At 36.5% G+C, this 20,864-nt stretch overlaps 1 pseudogene; it reads left to right on the top strand.

Moving 5' to 3' along the window:
• Nucleotides 1-12,348: 12,348 nt before the first annotated feature.
• The window catches only part of LOC109097188, a 153,735-nt pseudogene continuing 145,219 nt past the window's right edge, over nt 12,349-20,864 (top strand).

Below are 20,864 nucleotides of genomic sequence, written 5' to 3' on the forward strand. Positions count from 1 at the left end.
AAAATAATTGTTATTAAAGGGATACTCCACTCAAAAAATGACAGTCCCAAAACACTGAACAGTTTGAAAACCCCCTGTAATATAACATAGATAGACAAACTCATGACATGCAAATATTTCCTTTAAAAAGTTAAACATTTTATAGCAAACAAGGTCTACATGGCAAATAATGAAGGCATTTTGGTGAATAGTGTGTAATTTTCATTTCCGGCTAGAGGAAAAATAGCCATGTGCTCCAGAAAAATAGAAAAGGCAGTATAGACCAACCTGAGACTTTTAAAAAATACAGTCAGTTTAAAGAGATTTTGCATTATTTTTCAGCAATTAACAGTATCTACTTTGCACTATATGTCCGAGAACTCCCTAAGTGTTAATAAACATAAGATCTTGTGATTGATCATCTAGATGCTCATGAAAGCACTCCTGAACATATGTATAGGCCTGAGTATAGAGGTCTTAAACTGATTTGTTCGCTAGCTGCTACTATTGTTGTGCTGATTACAGCGAGAACAAATTTAGAAATGAATAAATGTATCGAAAACAGAAAGATTCCAGCCATACGTTTCTCTTTTCAAAGGACTGGGATGAATATTCAAGGCTTGGCTCAGAGGTCAGAGTATGAATGCTGTTCTACATGCAAAGCTTCATTGATCCAATGATCTCAGTGATCTAGTATTCAGTATGATGCTCTTTCCGATTCAATGTAAATTGTATTGTGAAAGTAAATGTTCTGTGTTGAGTTGTGTAACTTAGTAAATGTTTCACTGTGATGAGCGATGTAGACATTACATTCTAGATAGGAACCCTGTACTTCATATTTAGGTGCCAGAGTATATAGATCTGTGAAGGTGGGCTCATTTTAGTAAGTGAATGTAAGCAACCATATATGAAAACCTCCTAGCAGCCACTCCACACAAATTTAGTTGTCCATGTCCCTTGTAAATCCTTTTTTGAAGTGCTTGAGGTGCTTTTTTCATTAAATGACAATTTAAAAACCATCTATCCATAAGCTCTTGCACAATCCTTTTGCATAATATGGTAATGATCAGAAATCTGTAGTGAATCCTGTGGGGGTGTAAAATAAACCATTCACAGCCGCTGCCTTCTGGCGGTTTCATCATTGTGTCAATAGTGTGTGCTCAATGTTTCAGCGATCTTCTTCTCATAAGACATTCCCACTATAAACTGAAATGATTAATATCTGTAAGTGTTTCTAACAAAGGTGAGTTGCAAATTGAGACATTTTTGTGCTCTTCAGTAACAATTCTGGTACAGCACTTATTGGAAACATGTAGTTATGGGTAATGAAGTCAAATTATAAGTGAACAATTAAAATCAATGACAGAAAGTCACAATATATCAAACACCTTACAAAGCTGGATAAAATAATTGTTAGAATATTTTTTTCATTTATTATTTTAAATTACAAAATTCTCTTTTATAATAATATTTTATTTAAATGTATACAATATAAATAAATATAATATAAATAATTTATACATTTATAATAAATACACTCTCTACGTTTTCTTTTTTTTTTTCTTTTTTTATTTATATGTATCTCTATATATATATATATATATATATACAATTTGTCTTTTACCATGTTGATAAAATAACGATTTTGCCACACTAATGGAATTTACTTACTTAGCACACACAATATATATTTCTATTATTTTAGCAGATGCATGCTAAAAGTGACTTGAAAATGAGAAATAAAAAAAGAAAATATAAAAATGGCAAATAATTATACATTACATAATGTTCCCTGTACAGTAAATAGATAGTCTTTTTTTCTACAAGGGAAAATTCATGATTAATGATTCTTGTACTGTATATGTAAACCTAGCTGCTGCGGATTGGATGTGAGCAATTCATTATCGTAAACAATAGAATGTGGCTTTTTTTCTTTTTTTACCCATTGGGATACAATAACAAATGAAGCCAGCCCATAAAGTTTTTTTTTTTTTTTCAGCAATACTTATAAATTATAAATGATCCAAGTGCAACAAACAGTAGTAGCTTGTGCTGAATGTTCACTGCATGGCTATAATGTATTTCCCCATTGGACTTCCATTCACCTGTGAGTGCACTGGGGACAAAATCACTACGTAACAGCAGTTATGCTGTTTATTAGACATTATTTTTGGACTTGCTGCCTGTGAATGTGAGCAGCACTGTATATGGAAATATCAAATGGCCTGTCGGGGTCCTCTGCAGTGTTTCACAAAGTGGCTCTCAAACAAAGAGGTCAGGATCTCTGAGAAAGAAGCCTCTTGGGGTGTCTCTGATGACAAACAGATTCTGTTCCATGGTCGTTAAAGAAAAAGAGAGCTGCTACGGGTAATGTTAAGCACAGAACAAGGCTCACAGGAGAATAGTCTCTGGTTTGCTGAATGCTGTCAGGACACCCTCTGATAACCCCCAGAATGTTATCTATAAACAGTGTTTATCCAAGTGTTAGCAAGGCAAGGAATCAAGATGCAGGCATCATTTTCCCTGTCACCCATTATCTGGCTGCCAGGCATTGTCAAATGCTGAGAAATCAATTAGTGTGGAGCATCTTGACAGCAGATTCCACCGGTCCTCATGATTGCCCTACTAATAGAAGGAGACAAAGTGTAAGTAATGAAGATGGCCACCCACGACCCTTCCATGCCTGAGAATATCTCTGTTTGTGGTCCACCAGAGATCCTGGAGCCTGGATGACGGACTGGGTTTGGAATAGTAATCCAGCGACGCAACCAACTTAACTACATTTATTTAAAAAGAAAATTTGACCGTGGCAACCATCATCTGGAAGCTTTGTGGTCACACATCTCCAAAAAATTTAATCTCAAATAAAATATTATTTTCTTATATGGAAAACTACATAATAAGCAGGATGACATATGTTCAGTCCATCATTGATAAGTAAAAATGTTTTTTTTTAGGGTCAGATACTCTCAAAACAGTTTGTGATAGCAACATAAAAATGAAACAAAATATAAAAAATAATAATCCAGCATGTTTGAATATATAATATAAATGAATCCAGTTTAGTGATTAAAGTAATTGATCTTTCTCTCGCTCTTTTTGATGTTCTTTGAAGCATTTATTAGGTACAATATGTGGATTTCATGTAAAAACAAGAGACAGCAGCTGAACAAAGAAAACACTCATGCAATCTTTATAAACCAATTATTCTGATGCATCTACTGGTTTGAAAAGCAGTTTTGTTCCAATCTATTCTTGTGCTCTTACTGAACTGACTTCCATATGATTCAAAGCAAAGCAAATAGTTAAAAGCAACAAAGCAATACCAACTTCATTTTAAATACTTTAATTAATTTGAATGCCATGGTTGGAACATTGGTCTTTCTGCCCAAACTTGTGGGTAAATGTAAATGACTTGGGGCTGGTTTGGGAACATAAAATGAGTGCATGTTGATGAGATTTCTACCTGTGAATCCATCAAATTGTATGCTCCGTAAGTCAATTATTTTATCACAGGCTCTGTTAACATGGTGCAACTACAGTTCTTGATGCTTTCGAAATGTTTTTTGGCAGATTATCTACAAGTGAAAAGGACAAGATAATGTGCTTTTTTCACAACTTGTTCTCCTATTATTTTTTCCCCAACTCAGTTCCATTTTGTGTGTCTTAGACAATATTTTCCACAATGGAAAAAAAGAAAAAGACATACGATTCTTGGAATGTTCGCACATTGGCAGTCGTGATATGAGCGGATTAAGGATGCTATGGCATTATTTGATTTCTTGCCGCATTGAAGACCTACTGATAATTTTAAGCAATGGAATACATTTTTGCAGGGGGTTATCCAGTTTAAGCAGTGCAAGTAGGAACAAACAGGCAGTAAACAAAGGCAATGTAAGGATGGATAATGGCAAAACAAAGTCAATGCTAACAGCATATCTTAAATCATCAGTGTTAGCTGCTGTATAGCAAGATGTTTATTTATTAACTAAACCACTGATAAATGTAGGACACATGCACTGACATTAGCAAGACTTTAAATTAACAGAAAGACTTGTAATGAGAGTTTCTTAAATATCTGAATCATTTAATGCATAACTGGTTAATGTTTAAAGAAACAGATCACCCCAAAATGAAAAATCTCTATACAGTAGGACTAGTTGTTGATTTATAAAAAGCATATTGTCTTTTGAGCATAGAGAGAGTGAATGATGGATGGTGATAATAAGTGGTAAAAAACTGAGCTCAGACAAGAAACCAATTGTCACCCATTTGTCTTGAAACAATACCAAGAGCTTTTGCTATGCTGATGTTAGCCAATTACATGGCTCTCAATATCTCTCCCAGAGTGTCATAAATATTTAATGATTATGAGACGCCATAACATTACATCACACGCTGCAGTTCATGAAAATTCTCGCATTAATGTTTTTTTTATTTTGTTTTGTTTTGTTTTTTAGAAAAAATTAAATAAATGCATTCCTTTGGGAATATCTTCAATAAGCATGTGACATTTTTAAATATAATATAGGAATCTCTCATAACTGAAAATTTCTGTCTGCTCCATTTGAGTGGTTCAGAACTTGAACATGGGTTGGGCTGAGTTGTCTTTCTGCTGATGGCCTTTAATAGTCTTCTATCTGGAGGGAATCTGCTGTTTAACTCATCACAAGCTAAAGTTTGTTTGTTTTCTTGTCAAATGGACTCTAATAATCTTTATTTACAGCTTTGAAAAATTAATTTATTGATTCATTTTACTGATACACAAACATATGGTATGACCATAGCAGCCCGATCCACATAAAAACAAAATCACTATTTCTGGTTATTTTTAGTGAATATATGGATGTCATAGCATTATACACTGCACTATACACTTTCTAAAAACATAGATTCAAGCAAAGATACCTAGACTTGCAAACATGTACATGCTACAAGCTCACACACAAATTATCACGGGCGGTGAAGGGTAACTAAACTTGGCAAGCAGAAAAAGGAGGATATTTACAGCTCTCAACAGCTTGCTGAAAAAAGCAGGGAGGACATTAATTGCATTGCTCTGTCGCTGTCTTGTATGTATTGATCAACCAAACATAACACCCACTACACCACACTGTGAGCACAATAACTTGGATGCTAATCAAATAATAGGAGAAGAGATATAAGGATGGAAAACAAACCCAAAGATAGCAAAGAGACAGCACTAGTACATGGCCTAATAGTCACCTGTCAAAGGCTTAATCACTATGCTGTCTTCCAGCAGGCTGTTCCCTGGAGTGAGCTGTACTTATGGGTCTGTTCGATTAAAGGTAAATGCATTAATATGGAAAGGAGGAGAGGCTGGCATGTGACCTTCCAAAGGACACGAGTCAGAGCCATTTACATCAAAAGAAAACCTGACTTCTAACAAACATGGAAACCCATTTAACAGTTGTTTTCTGTTGGTGTCAGGCACATGATTTTTCATTTGGTTGTCTTTATGTGCTTTTGGATAAGAGAGAGCTTGCTGTTTTGGACATTCTAATGCTGGCTGATTTCTGTTCTCTGGAAGTGGGAGCAGTCGTTACATTTTTTTTGTCTTTTTTTGTCAACAGTTTGGAAATGGTCTGGCCAATTACATTTCTGCCAAGATAAAAAAGTAAATAGGTCAGCATGAGGTCTGGTGAGAATATGCAAGTCTCGCGAGAACCAAGGTTTGTTTACAGGAACAAAGGAAGCAAAGTTTCCTTTGTTTAGCTTGGCTTATATCCAAATCCTCTGACATTTTTCTTTATAAATCCTTGTTTTGTACTTCTAATCCGTGACTGGTGTTTTGTTTTGCTCTCTCCTCTGCACTTCTGCATTCGTCACTTCTCACTGGAGCTTGGGCTATGCCTACGTCCTACTGGAATGCCACTCTCTCATGAACACATGTACGACAGTTAGCTAGAGATTAATGTTTATTTTTAAATATGGATATTTTTCCTACAAAAATGCATCGATTTGCTTCAGGAGGCATTATTATTATATGTACAGTCCTAAGCACACATCTCAGAATGCTGACTGTTTCTATAGCAACCGGGACTTCTAATGTCAGCTGCAGTGATGTGATGAACTTACTGATTATTGATTGGCTCTTTTACTCAGTAGGCAGGGCTTCCTTTGATAGAGCAGCCATATTGAGCATTGCAATTTTCCCTATTCAAAACTATACGAGTGACACGTCTTGGGTATTCTATAGTCTTTTGTTGAGGGTGAGTAAATAATGGGGTAATTTTCATTTTTGGGTGAACTATCCCTTCAAGAAAAAAAGAGGACATCATTAAACCTAATTACATCTGTTATATTAAACCTAATATACATGTTATGTGTTCACTTGGTAACACTTTACATATAAGGTTTCATCTGTTAACTATATTTAATGGATTATCTAACATATGAAAATAGTTAGATGCAGTCCTTGATCAACAGCTGTGTTTAATTCACGATAAAGCATGGCTATTATCACTTCACCCAGCGGTTCTGTAATTCACTGTGTGACACCCTTAGCAACATAATAAATAAAGCATCAAAACTATTCCATGTATTATGTACTGTAAAAAATAAATTAACTGTTTATTATTTAAGTACTGAAACAAGTTTGCACATTACAAATTAAACAAATTTAATAAAAAAAATTAATCAATACAAAAACAGAAGTATGTTATCTGATAAATTCTTTCAATGTGATGAATTAAAAACAATAAACACTATTGGCTGTTTTTGTTTGATGCCAACAACATGAAATTATATAGAGCTTGTCCTTGAGTTTGAGCTTATTAAAAAGCAACAGCAAAGCTAGGCATGAAGCTGGAGGAGGAACTGAAAAAAGCTCATTATGCTGAGATTGTGTGCACACAAAGACCGAGAAACACACACTGTCTGCACTCTCCGCTATTACATTAATACCCCAGGGACCGGCCGCAGTGATCTACTGTATACACATGTGACTTCAGAGCCGTCTTCTGTCTCTAATGTCACAGCAGGTGCACAGAGTAACAGCACTAGGACTTAACCCTTTATCTGACAAAAGCACTGAATTATAGATATGGATCTAAGCATGCGGCATGTGTAATAAATACATTAACTCTAAGGAGCCACTCTTCACGTGTCTCTGAACAGTACCAGCACGCGTCCCCAAAATTGACTCGGTTTACCTCCTTAATGCATGTTCCTGGTCTTACTGTACATGATTCATGATTCAAGTACAGGTATGTGGTGTCAAATAAAAATGAAATGTGTTGTTTTTTAATCTTTTATATAGAAAAATCTGTCCTCCCATCTGACCATCTTCATTGTATAGAGTAACATCCACTATTTACGATTCAGTTTATTTTGATGGATAAAAAGAGTCCCAGCCTACCTTTTTTTTTCTTGATGGATATTCTTTTGCATATATAATATGGCATATTATTGAAATAAAATAATTTGTGAACAATGATGGAGAATCTACTTTCCAAGTTAGTTAAAGTAGTCTAACTGCTGCTACACTAGCCACTGTTGTACTTTAAGCTACTAACAATATTTACACTGAAGCTAGTTACAGAGGCAGTGTGGTTTTAGATGCATATTATATTAGCCTATATATTATGCACACTAGAGATGTGTCAGGATTGGACCTGTTGTCATGTGTGTCAGTTCCTGTTTTCCTTATTTGGTCTGTTTCATGTCCTTGTTCAGTTTGATTATTAATTGATTCCATACACCTGTGTTTCCCCTATTATCCTGAGTTTAAAAGCCCCGGTCATTCAGTTCAGTTTTGTTGGGTCTACAAGTCAAGTACGTGTGTCTTCCTCCTGTTCTCCTTGTTGGATTTACCCATGTGTTGGATTAATAAAGCCTATTTTGCTTATCCTTGGCTCCGTGTTCCTTCCGGCACAGTATTTGTGACAGAAGACCCGACCTAAAACAGTGTAAATTGCGTGTCTACCTTCTGTTTGTTTTCCGGTTTTCCTCAGTCCTTTATCTTTCCATTGTGTTCATGGATCCCCTCCTCCGCCCCAAATTCCTCCTCCTCCTGCTGGAGCTGGAAGGACGATCTCTCGAGGACCATACCAGACAATTCCTGTTATTAGCTCACGTCACCAGCTACCCAGTAGACATGCTCTGCTCTTTCTATGATGCGAGCCTGAACGCCGAGTGCAGAGTGTCGTCGTCTGAAGATGGTCCTTGGGAGGAATTCGCTGCCTTTGTGGAGTGGACTGTGGCGAGAAACGGGTCCCTTTTTACCATCTGCCCCATGGAGGATCTCGCCGGATCCATTCGCGACCAAGAGCCCAGCCCACCATCTACCCATGGTATGGCGCATAAGCCCGAGCCCACCGATGATGGAGAGCCAGAGCCCAACCCATCAGACGAGGTGCGAGAGCCGGCTACAGTGCCCACCGCAAGGGAGAGAGCCACAGACGGTGTGAGCGTGGAGTGCTCCCTGCATCGCAGCTGAGGGTGAGCTGAATATGGAATGCACATAGGGCCAAAATGAGGAGGAGGCTCTTCATAGACTGGGAATCTGAACTGGAGGTTGAACTGCCCCCTCTCCTCTCTCCGTTGTCTCCGCTGGTCCTGTCCAGCCCTCCTTCGTTTCCTCATCCAGCCCTGAGGGGGCTTCCGATCCTCCAGTGCCCGCTCCTAGAAAGTGTCCTCCAGTGCCCGCTCTTAGAATGTGCCCTGGAGTGGCCGCTCCTCATGCCCGCCCTCCCACCCGCTTCTGCCATCCTCCAGCATCGCCATGGTTGGAGTCTCCCTCACCTCCGACTCTGAGGCCCGGACTCCACCTCGGCCCATAGTCCCAGTGGCTGCGCCTAGTCGCTCCGTCCCACCAGCTCCGTTGGGCTCCTTCCTCCCGCCAGCTCCACCTTGGTCCTCAGTCGCTCTGGCTCCGTCGCGTTTCTATGGATCTCCTCCTCGGTCGCCAGAGACCTCAGCTCCACACCAGATCCTCGGCATCCCCCTGGCTCGTTGGCTCTCCATCTCCGCCTCGGGCTCTTCCACCTGCTCTGCCACAATTGGTCGGCCCCCCTTTCCTCCATGTTAAAGTACTGACACATAAATCGTTTTACCAAGTTTTATATTTATAACCAACCATCAACAAATAAAATTACTTTTTGTTTGCATAAACACTAAAACAATAACATTGCCAATGATGTCTGGATTTTAAATGACAACATGACTGACAACAGTTTATCTAATCACATGCATGAAATGTTCAAATAAAGCTTTAAAAAGGTTTTAAAGGAGCATTGTGTAGGTTCTGAAATTTCTAACCGTTACTGACACCAGTGGCCGTTAGAGGAACTACAGCCAGTCTCATGCTCGTTCTCAGTGCGCACGCTCTCTCTTTTTGCCACACTAGATACGTTTTTTTTTTTTTTTTTTTTACTTACGAGGAGTGTCCGTGGGTGTCTGAATTGTGCTGGCGGAGGCTGGTCGCTTCTTTCCATCCACAGAGTCCATCTGAAAACACTATTGCCGCTGCTTACTATAATGGCTGGCGTGCCGTACGGTTGTAAGCCCAAGTAGACGAGAACGCGCATGACGTCGCATTTTGTGAATTTTGGTGCCAATTCGGGCCCGACTTCTCCACACACAATTGAGCCTACAGGCTGATAGAGGCAACCGTGGTGGACAGTCGAGGTGTCATTCTTTTTTTTACATCATGGTTGGCTCATACATGTACAAATGAAAACTCTATTTTAAAGATTTTTTTAAAGTAAAAACCTCCACATAGCTCCTTTAAATAAAGAAAAGGGTTAAGGCAAACTATTTTATCTGCTCTATAACTAATTCTAGATACCTTATCCAAATTGTTTAAAAGTATAGAATCCACATAAGCTTGTTTTTCATCAACTGGTCAAAATTTACAGCAGGGCATGCAAATTAGGTGGAGGTTAGGACTATTCCAAGGGCCCGATGCGGGAGAGTGGGACCGGAACGTATTTTTACCAAGGGGGACCCTCCTTTCACTGTGATCACAGAGGGGGCCCAGAAGCCATAGTGGCGCCCCTTGATTACATGGCAAAGATGAAAACAAAATGCCATCTAATCTTTTCTGAAGACAGTTAGAACCTTCAGAGGTACATTCATATCATTTAATTCATTCATATTTATAATTCCCTTAGCACTTTTTTAAAACCTCCCAGCTTTCCGCTTTCCCAGCTTTTGTTTTCACACAAAACGAAACTACTCTGTGTGCTGTGCGCAAGTAAGAATGTTACTTAAAACTTTGCTTTATGCTGGACAGTAGTAATTAGTTTATTTATCCTGAGTTGTTCAATTTGTGGTAATAGAATACGTTTTTAATGATGATTAAAATACTAAACTGTATAAAAGTGGCTTTGACATTGCTGTGTAATGTTCCTAAACATTTTATCATAATTTATTGTAAAAACGGAAATCCCTAATAGGTAGTCTTGAAATGTTATAATAACAGTAATTAATTTGATTATGAACATTTGATTAGTCAATGTAAATCCTATACAGTAGGTGTGAAGTACTGGAAGGTATCAGAAAGTACATGTTTAGTGGCCGTAAATAGTTTAAGTCTATTAAAATTGTTAAGGTTTAAATTCTAATACAAACAGTATTTGAAAGTGAAAGTGGTGACATTTGCCAAGTATGGTAACCCATACTCGGAATTGGTGCTCTGCATTTAACCTATGCAAGTGCACACACACAGCAGTGAGAAGTGAACACACCGTGAACACACACCCGGAGCAGTGGGCAGCTATATATCCAGCGCCCGGGGAGCAACTTGGGGTTCAGTGCCTTGCTCAAGGGCACTTCAGCCATGGGTATTGAGGGTGGAAGAGAGTGCTGTTCATTCACTCCCTCCCACCTACTGTACAACTCCTGCCAGCACCGAGACTCGAACCTGCGACCTTCGGGTTACAAGTCCAAATCTCTAACCATTATCTCTAACCATTGATTATTTAATTGTATGCAATGATGTGCAAGTTTTTCCATTCTTTTTTTTTTATATAAATATCAAGTTTAGTCACTGTCCCAATTTACCTTAACATGATAAATTGGAACAGTAGCATTCAGCTAAAGTGGGACATCCTATAAATAAAAATGTAATACGTTGCTTAATGTGAGAAATTGTTTTGTTTTACAGAAAATGCCACAAACTGTCGGCAGAAGCAGGGAAAGAAAAAATAATAATGGAAATTTGAGAAGATTAGGTTTTTTGTTCATAAAAGGTGCCTGTAAACACATGCCTGCTCTCACCCTCTCTTACACACATATAAACACACAAATATGAAGGCATGTGATACACACATACACTTAAGCACACAGATGGATACAAACACTTAAAAGCAGGCACATCGTAAATAAAAATTTGGCATTTTTATACTACTCATATTGTACTTCTCTTGGAGTGTTTTAATTCAATAAATGTTAAGTGTTTATGAGTTCACAATCAATATCATAATCTGCTAGTATGTCTATTATAAAGTTATTCTTTTAAATTTTGAATTTTTTCTATAGAAAAACATTATTTATACAATGTCCTGTTGTAAGAAATGGTATTATCTAAGTACAAACTAGATAAAAATGTGTGTCCCAATTTACCTGAAAAAGTATGAAGAATAAAAATGGGTAGGCAACTTAACATAGGCCTAAGTGCAATAGTAGAGAGTGCATCTCTGGGAAAATTGTAAAGTCAAGGTGCTCTCTGGTCTAGCGTTTGTAATAAGTCCATCAAAGGTAACTGTAGGAAGACCATAGCACTCTTTCAGATTAAAAATACTTTATTTTCAGTTGATCAATAAGATGGTTGATACAAGATTTATATATATATATATATATATATATATATATATGTATATATATATATATATATGTATATATATATATGTATGTATGTATATGTATATGTATATATGTATATTTATATATATATATATTTTTTTAAATGTGTTTGCAATATCACACATTTAATACTTACTATATTAATACTTAGTATAATAGTATTTAATACACAATTTACCAAAAAGTGTCCCACTTTTGCTGACTTCACCCTAAATCTTTCTGCCAATATAGTATGAATCCCAGACATTAGGATGTAATATAATTGAAAAATTAGGTCAAAACTAGTATATTATTAATTATATATATATAAATTTTACAGAAAATGTCAAGTATTTTATATTAATAGTCTAATAGTCCATACATTTATTGGTACCATACACACACACTGGATCTCTCTTGCTATTTCGTAGTGATTAGAAGGGTGTCATTTACATTCATCCACAGTCTTGGTCGTGTAGGGGGTGTTCTGGCATTCTGCTAGTGTTTACCGCAGCAGGTTTGCCTCCGGGTCACCTTTATTATGACTGTAGAGGACCTGAGGGCGGGAGCGCGCAATCATCACGGTCTGTGTGATATTTCTCAGGGACGGAGCAGCACTTAGACTCTCTACTGCGGCGGCGAGCACGGCTTCCCTCTCACGCAAAGCCCTCAAGACTCAGTGCTGTTGTGTTTTTTCTTTATTTTTTTCTATGCTTAACTCTGTTCGATAAGCTCCGCATGATTTAAAATTCATTGTTCCAAATATGCGACCCAGAACAACTTTTGCCCTCATCTTCAGTCAGTTGCTTGCTGCGTAGCGAGAATTAATTGTTTGAACGACGGATGACCATCATGTTAATTGCTGTTGGATTTATACTGGTTTGTCGTGCTGTTGGATTAATCAGGAGACGCAGCACGTTCTAAAGTGTTTTTGCGACATGGAGTCGGATCGATAATGATTTTAGTTGGGCTGTAATACTGCTCGGACTAAAGGTAAAAGTCTTCGCTGGAGTGGATCCTGAGAGACTGAATGTCTGTGCAGTAACCGCAAGGATTAAACACGAGTGGAATCAAAAGCGCGCGGCTGATATGGGTGAGTAGTTGGAATCCTGGGATAGTTTATAATCGACTATTGATGAGTAAAAAAATAATAAAAAATAATAAAAAAATAATAAAATAAATAAATATATATATATATATATATATATATATATATATATATATATATATATATATATATATATATATATATATATATATATATATATATATATATATGTGTAAGCAAGTGGTCTCTTACATCAATGTGTCTGGAATTTTAATATAAATCTCTTTGTGTGCACATATTTTGTTTATTACTGTTTTCAGGTTGTGTTTTTGTTGTGATTTATTTTGTCCCAGTTTAGCTTCACAGCCATGATTCAGTTGATTAGGACCCTAAATATAATTAAACTGCACTACAGTTAATCTCCGATGAACAATGTTAGTAGCCTAAGGTTTAATAAAAATGATAGAACTAACTCACTTGACTTAAAAAATCTTGGTTAACAGTTCACTTACTGAGCCATTCATTCATTCATTCATTCATTCATTCATTCATTCATTCATTCATTCCCCTCAGTGAGCCTAAAAGATATGTAATGAAGCCAAAAGACTCAATATGGTAAGCTCACCACCTATCCTAAAGAGAATATGAAATGTCCTAAATGTGATTGATAGTTCAGTGGAGCATCCAGTCAGTGAGGAAGATTTTAGTCCGTTCCATTAGCTCTTTTTTTTTTTCTGGACCATTTTTTTTGTCCTCAAAATATAAACAGAGAAAACATCTTCTGGAGATTTTTCTGTCTGATTCTTAAAAACAGTGATATTTCATTAATGTATCTTTAAACGATTTAATGTATAGATATATATTACCTGGCAAAACACTGTTTAAACAGTGCAGCAAAGGGGAGACTGGGGCTAGTTGTCACAAGTTCAGTGAGTATTTCTTAGGGTAACTTTTCTGAAGGCAAGTTCTGAATAGTTGTATACTTTAAAGTCTGAGCTACAAAAAAAATAAATAAAAATAAATAAATAAATAAATAAAGAAAGACAATTTCCAACATTGTTCCCCAGAAACAAAGACGGAAAAAAAAACTAACCCAGACAGTGTGTAGATGTACCGACCTTTGTTACAACATGCCCCAATAATAGGCTATACATTTTTTTACATAAAAACACATCTTGCCCTGACTTGACTTTTCTGAAAATTAACTTGTCCTGAGCCTTTTATAGCTGAATTCTCTGTTTATTATATAGTTGACCATTGTCTGAAATTGTCAGCTTTTTTTTTAATTCTGTTCACATAATTTGTTTACATACTGAGTTAAGAACTTCCTTGAATGACAACTTGACCCTGCGTTCCCTCTCCTGTGTATGGATTATATATAATATATATAATATTAATTATATTAATGGTGAATAATGGTTTGTAATACTTTTACAGTGAGGGTAGTGACCCTTACATGGTACTTCATGTTTTAAACATGCCTTTTGTAATTCCTCTTTATTTCCTTCTCAGAATTTTTGCTTGCTGCTTGTCTAATTCTGTATCTAATTCAGTACTGAATTCCAGAATCCCAAACATACTAATCAAGCTAACATGATTTCACATTTATTCCTGCTGAGCGAAGAGTAGAGATGGGCCATGGCAATCAAATTAAAATCATAAAATCAAATTAAAATCCTTCTCGAGCAAGTCCTGTGCAGCACTGCCAATGACTTCCGTAACTCGAATGAAGCACATTGAGGGTCGTGTTCTCGCTCTGGTTGATGCTCACGCTCTTCCTGGAGAAGTGCCCATATAAGTAATCCCACCCTTTATGATGTCATACAGGGCCATCCTCGAAAAAAAAAAAAAATTCTGAAGCTTATATGAACCCTTGAAGGAGTGTATTTGTCACAGAAATACTTTGTCATACGTCCAAGGTTTTTTTTTTTTTTTTTTTTTTTTTTTTGAGACTTTGGTCAGGTTTAGCATGAGAATCCAACTCTTTAGTAGTGTAAATAAGTACAGTTCACATTTACAGTATATCTGTCTTACTGCAGCACACTTTATTCACTGCAGTGGATTAAGCTGATTTTACAACCCCAATAGTGCCATAAATAGTGCTTTTAGCATAAATCACACTATTGTTCTGCGTTCCACATCCTGACTGAGGCACAGTTACAGCACTCTTCAATCTCACAATTAATGTGCATTGAATAATGTGCCTTAAGTATGCAGGAGGTCCATCATTTCAGTATCACAGCTTTGGTTTTGACTGGGTAAATGATGTGTTTGAGCTGTGGTTTCATATGGATAAAATCTCTTATTAAATACTGGCTGTATTCTATTCTGCTGAGTGATCTCTTATTTAACCACCCTAATTTTTTATGATCTTGAAACTCATTGTCATGAAATAACCACTATGAGCTCCATCCAAATAAAAATGGAGTCTCTGTCAAGATGTTTGGAATGTGAAGTTAAGAAATACTTTGGGTGCAGAACATATACATTTCAGTTCAGCTCCATGAACTGAACTGATACCGCTTTTCCACCGGGGCTGATGTTGGAGCAGGAGCCCAGTTTGGAACCAGGATGTTCTTTTTCAATCAAAAAAAATCCTGGTTCTGAACTGGCCCCGAAACCTTGCTGGTCTCAAACAAGGGATGTCAGTAGGCGGAGCTTACACTACAGACCACAGTTTGAAAGGTGCCATTTGATTTCAAGCCCCCATGAAATCAAAATTTACGTTTTTGTTTTTTTAAGTATGAATATGTTACCCTTAAGGTTATCTATAAGCTAGTGTGCTCCAAAACAATGACAAAATTTGCATTTAGAAGAAATAAGCATTTAAAACTTACAGTCTCTCTCACTCACGCCCAATACCGCCACTCCCTATATGCAGAGTACGCAGTTTGCGCAGGGCACCAACTCCCAGCGGGGCACCATCCCAGTTGCTCAAAAAAAAAAAAACGTGCCATTCCCCCAACCATGCTCGCACCTCATGTTTGTGGCTGAATGTTCAGAATTAATGGATGGACATCTGCCTGGTTAACAGACATCAGCTATATCCGGCGCAGAGAAAAGAAAACGGAAGAAAGTAAAAAAAAAAAAGTAAAGCTGGCTTGACGTTAGATGTTTGATATTCGCAAATCTAAAGTTACATGCGATATTCGATAGCATTTGAGGAGAATGACTTACAGTCATAAAAACAACTAGGGTTGGGAGATATATCTAATGATATGACCATGCGCATCTAGTCAGTAAATCTGGTTCCCTGATTACCGCTAAATCGCCATCACCTGCTTTCAAATGGAGTGGCATTTAATAGACAGAGCCGTAGATCACTGACAAGCTACGCAATATTGCGTTCATTATTGCAGATGAATCGCCTTCGATAATGAACGCGATATTGCGTAGCTTGTCAGTGAACTACAGCTCTGTTTATTAAATGCCTTTCCATTTGAAAGCAGGTGATGGCAATTTAGCTGTAATCAGGGAACCAGATTTACTGACTAGTTGCGCATGATCATATCGTTAGATATACTGTATCGCCCAGCCCTAAAAACAACTGTAATTGTTCATCTAGGTGTCAACTATAATGCACACTTTTTACATTTTTGATATTTATTAAAATAAACTGTAAATCATATGTAAATGATGCTACTTTTTCACAACCAAATGGGCTCAAATGCAAATTTGAAGAATTATTTGAGGAGAAAGACTTAGTCATAAAAACAACTGCAATGTGTTCATTTAGGTGTCAAATACAATGCACACCTTATACATTTTTATTATGTATTAAAATAAATTGTAAATCATTTAGGTAAAAACGAAGCCCGTGTATCACTTTCAGGCACAATCTTGTGAATTAATTTTTATTTTATTTTTTTTTGGCTGTTGACGTTAATAACGAATTTTAATGTCGGAAATAATTTCACCACCACCAACGCATCTAATATTCTCTCTGACTTTCCAGGTTCCCTTACAAAATTTAGTCATGGTTTTAACAAAAATAACACCAAAAATCATCGTTCTTGTAGCCATGGTAACTGCAAATTAACCATGGTTTTGTTACTTCAAATAATAATTTACAAAGAAGTATTATTATACTGTAATATTTTTGTTGTTGTTGTTGTTGTTATAAAAACTGAAAAACTTAAAATGCATTATATAAAAACAATGAGGTATTAATGATTGGTTAATAACACTGTTAAAAATACATAATGTAGGCTAATACTAAATAAACAATTTATGTACATAACATGTTATACCTTCAAAAGGGAGCCAAAGGCAATGTAATTGCTGCTGTTACACTTACAGGACGATCAAATCCTTGTTAAGGCTATTGGCCTTGTTTAATAGGTTTGAATTCACTTAATCTTTCATTTTTGGCCAGCTTTTTGCTATAGATGACACAGCCCCTATAATTTCTTCAACAAAAAACATGTGGACATCACAAACCTTACAAAAATAAACCATGGTTTTATCATAGTAAAACTTCTTAATTTTCTTTTGCATGATTTCTGAATGCTTGAGACTATAAAATAAATTAGAGTTATAATAAAGTTATAGCCATAGGTAAATGTCAAGAGCTACACTTGTAATTTGTAAAGAATACAATTTATTCACTTATTTACTTTTATAATTATTTACTTTTTTAGTAAAAATGTTATTAAAGGTCTATTTTCACCCCTATAGTAGTTTTTTTTTTTTTTTTTTTTTCATCATATTTGAGGAAGGGGGGCACAACAATACAATCCTGCTTAGGTCACCCATTTGGCCAGCAGCGGCCCTGCTCACGCCAATATGGATCAATGGTTTTGATGACATCAACCTGCACTTCAGTTTCTCATCAAACTTTCTGTGCTATCAAACGCTCTCTAGAATCTGAAGTGTCCCACCTCCTACACTATAAATACAGGCTGAAACTGTGGCTGAAATAGGTCACTTGTTCACAAAATTAGTATTTTCTGTATGCTGAATGGCACGTAGTGCACTATATGGGGGATAGGGAACGATTCAGACAGTGTCAAAAGAAGTCTGGTTTCGCATTGTCACACACAAAGTCTACTCCGGTCCAGAGACGCAATAACACAGAGCGGATCATATGTAGGAGTCACGCAGACCACAAAACGTATTGGATCCATTTGAATTCTACACAGAATGCCATATTTTATTGCGATTTGGATCAGATTAGGAGGAGAAACAGTTAGACAGCTAGTAGAAGAGATAACACCGGTGCCCTGCACCAACATAAATGACAAAAAATTTCAAACTACACATCTTCAGCATCTTTATAATCACTGTTTTGCTTCAGTAACAGTTCAATATTGAATTAAAGGGCTAATCTATTGGACTGTGGCTGTCATAAGTGGTCAAATGAGGCTTTAACAAGAGATAACAAGCGATTCTGGTCACATTGTTGATATAGTGGGTTCTGTTCCTTGCCCGTGGAAACATGAGCCAGTTCTGAATGAGTACCATTCTTGGCTGAGCACCGGCTCCAGCTCCGACACCAGCCCCAGTGGAAAAGCAGTGTGAGTGTGTCAAATAAGAGAGTCATACAAAATAGGCAGAGCACTGGGTCCCCAGGACCAGGATCGAAAAACTACTGTATTAGACAAAAAATGGCAGCAACATTAGCACGTGTGATATTCTGATTGTCTCGCTGTGATGAGAGTTCAGTAGATGGAGCTGAAAATCAGTTTGAAACCTTACCGTTGTCTTAATTCATTAATTTAATGAAAACATCTTTGTCAATATTACTGGACTTTGTATGTTTGTATTTTTACTATAATTGGGACTAAATCACGCTCAAGAGGGGAATCCTGTAGAGAGACAAACAACTTGAGAAGGGCTTACAAAATGCAGCAGCTTTGAGTCATTTTTCATCATACTTGTAATACAAGAGGAACCTTTGTAGAGAAAATTACCACTATTTTACATTCCAAGAATAGACACATTTGCATTTCCTGTGGCCATGTTGGTCTCAGGTAAGTCATTACTGTTGAATTCACACTCAATTTTCTCCACAAAGATTAGTTTGAGAGATACAGTATGACGTTTTAATATGGCAAGTGCAGTTCTCTCATTAAACATTTACCCAGTCTGTCATCACTGATGTGTCATTTAAAATTAGTGTTGACTTTACAATTGAGTTTGATGCAAGCAGCGGGGAGTCGGTAGATTTTATTTAATTTTTTTTTCAGTCTACTGAAACTTTAAAAACATTTTTTTTTTCCATTCTACTAGAAAAATTCACGTTTTGTTCAGGTTTAGCCTTAGCTTCACTGTAGCATTTATATGAAATATCATGCTTGTCACTGTGCCAAGGAATACGACAGTTGATTTTGCTGTATGTGCCAACATCTTCCTAGCCATTTGAATAGCGGCCTGCCACAGTTGCACAATGTTTTAAATGAGCGGCTTTTAAATGAACTAACTTTGGATGAGCTATGGTGCATGGCCTTCAAAGTATTTTAGTTCACTGAGTGAAAATTGGTGTCTGGACAATTTTTATCTGCAGTATTACTCACAGGTCGCAGACTTGCCAGCATGGTCTGCCATAGATCTCTTAAGCTTTTGACACTGAATGACATTTGCAGTCAAACTCTACAGTGCCGTTGCATTTGTAATATTCTCTTCATTTGAGTTGAATCAAAGACATTCAGAGCCATTCAGAGTTTTGGTTTAAGAGGATTATTGTAAATATTTAAACTTGGTTGCCATTGATTGGCACTGCCTTGGTAGATAAGGATCCCGCATTAGAGAGTTACTGCTGTCAGCTGGCAGTAGCTGTCAGTTTGTTGGTTTGATTGCACCGGGAATATGATTTGATATCAAATTGCTGCAAAATGTAAAATGGAGACCAAGAACATTTTTGCATTGCAACCTTAAGCTGTCACTAAGGCTGTATTTATTTAAAAAAAAAAAAAAAAAAAAACCTTAAACAGTAATATTGTGAAATATTATTCAATTGTAATTAGAACTGTTTTCTATTTGAATATATGTTAAAATGAAATAATTTCTCTAATGGCAGAGCTGAATTTTCAGCAACCATTACTCCAATCTTCAAGGTCACACAATCCTTCAAAAATGTTTCTAATAATTGATCACCAAAATTTATGTCTCAAGGATCATGTATTAATGGATTGTAATACTGTTTTATAATATAAATATATCGCCTTAATATTAGTAATATATTTATTTATAATTTGTTTTGCAAATAAAATTCTTTATTAGTATTTTTTTATTAAAATACTGATTCTTGTTATACCTTCACTAAAGCATGTTTAAGGTAAAAACCCCAGTGTGGATCAATATCTGAAGGTTTAATGTTCTCTTCTCTTCTCGTTCCCTTTTTCTTTTTAGTTGAGCATAGTTATTCAGTGTTTTCTGTGTTTTTGAAGCCTCTTCATTGTACAGTGTGCCAATTTTACATTTTGCTTGTGAGGATGTCACAATAAAAAGACATAGTCCTTCCATTATTTTTTTTTTTTTTTTTTTTTTTTTTTTTTTTTTTTTTTTCTTACACATTACATTTAATTCAGCCTGGTAACTCACATTTCACAGTGTGAGTAATTTATGATATTTTGGCCATGGCACTGGAGATTCAGTAGAAATATGCTCTTTGTAACCAGATGGTCTAGTTAGGGCAAGACGAGCCGAAGATAACAGGGCCACGCTATTGAGCCAAACAAAAAATGATGACCAAAAAAAAAAAAAAACCTTTCCTAGAACTTCAGGCTGGGTATTTCAAGACTACATTTGTATTGTTGTGGCTACAGTATACGGACAGCTCAGTATGTGTTTTTAGGGATCATTGTGAGGGTTAATCTTCTCTGATTCGTTGTATATTTCCTGTTTCATGTAGCTCTTAAGACTTACATGGACACCTTAGGAAGCATGACACTTCACAAATGTGTGTCCATGTGGAGAGGGAAATAATACATGTAATGGACTACCAGTGAAGCATAAGAATTGATAATAGTCAAAAAGTCATTTGAAAACACAGAGAGATGGCCCTGGGTCGTTTTTTTTTTTCTCCCCA

This window comes from Cyprinus carpio, chromosome A10 (genome assembly GCF_018340385.1).
Source record: "Cyprinus carpio isolate SPL01 chromosome A10, ASM1834038v1, whole genome shotgun sequence".
Taxonomy (NCBI): domain Eukaryota; kingdom Metazoa; phylum Chordata; class Actinopteri; order Cypriniformes; family Cyprinidae; genus Cyprinus; species Cyprinus carpio.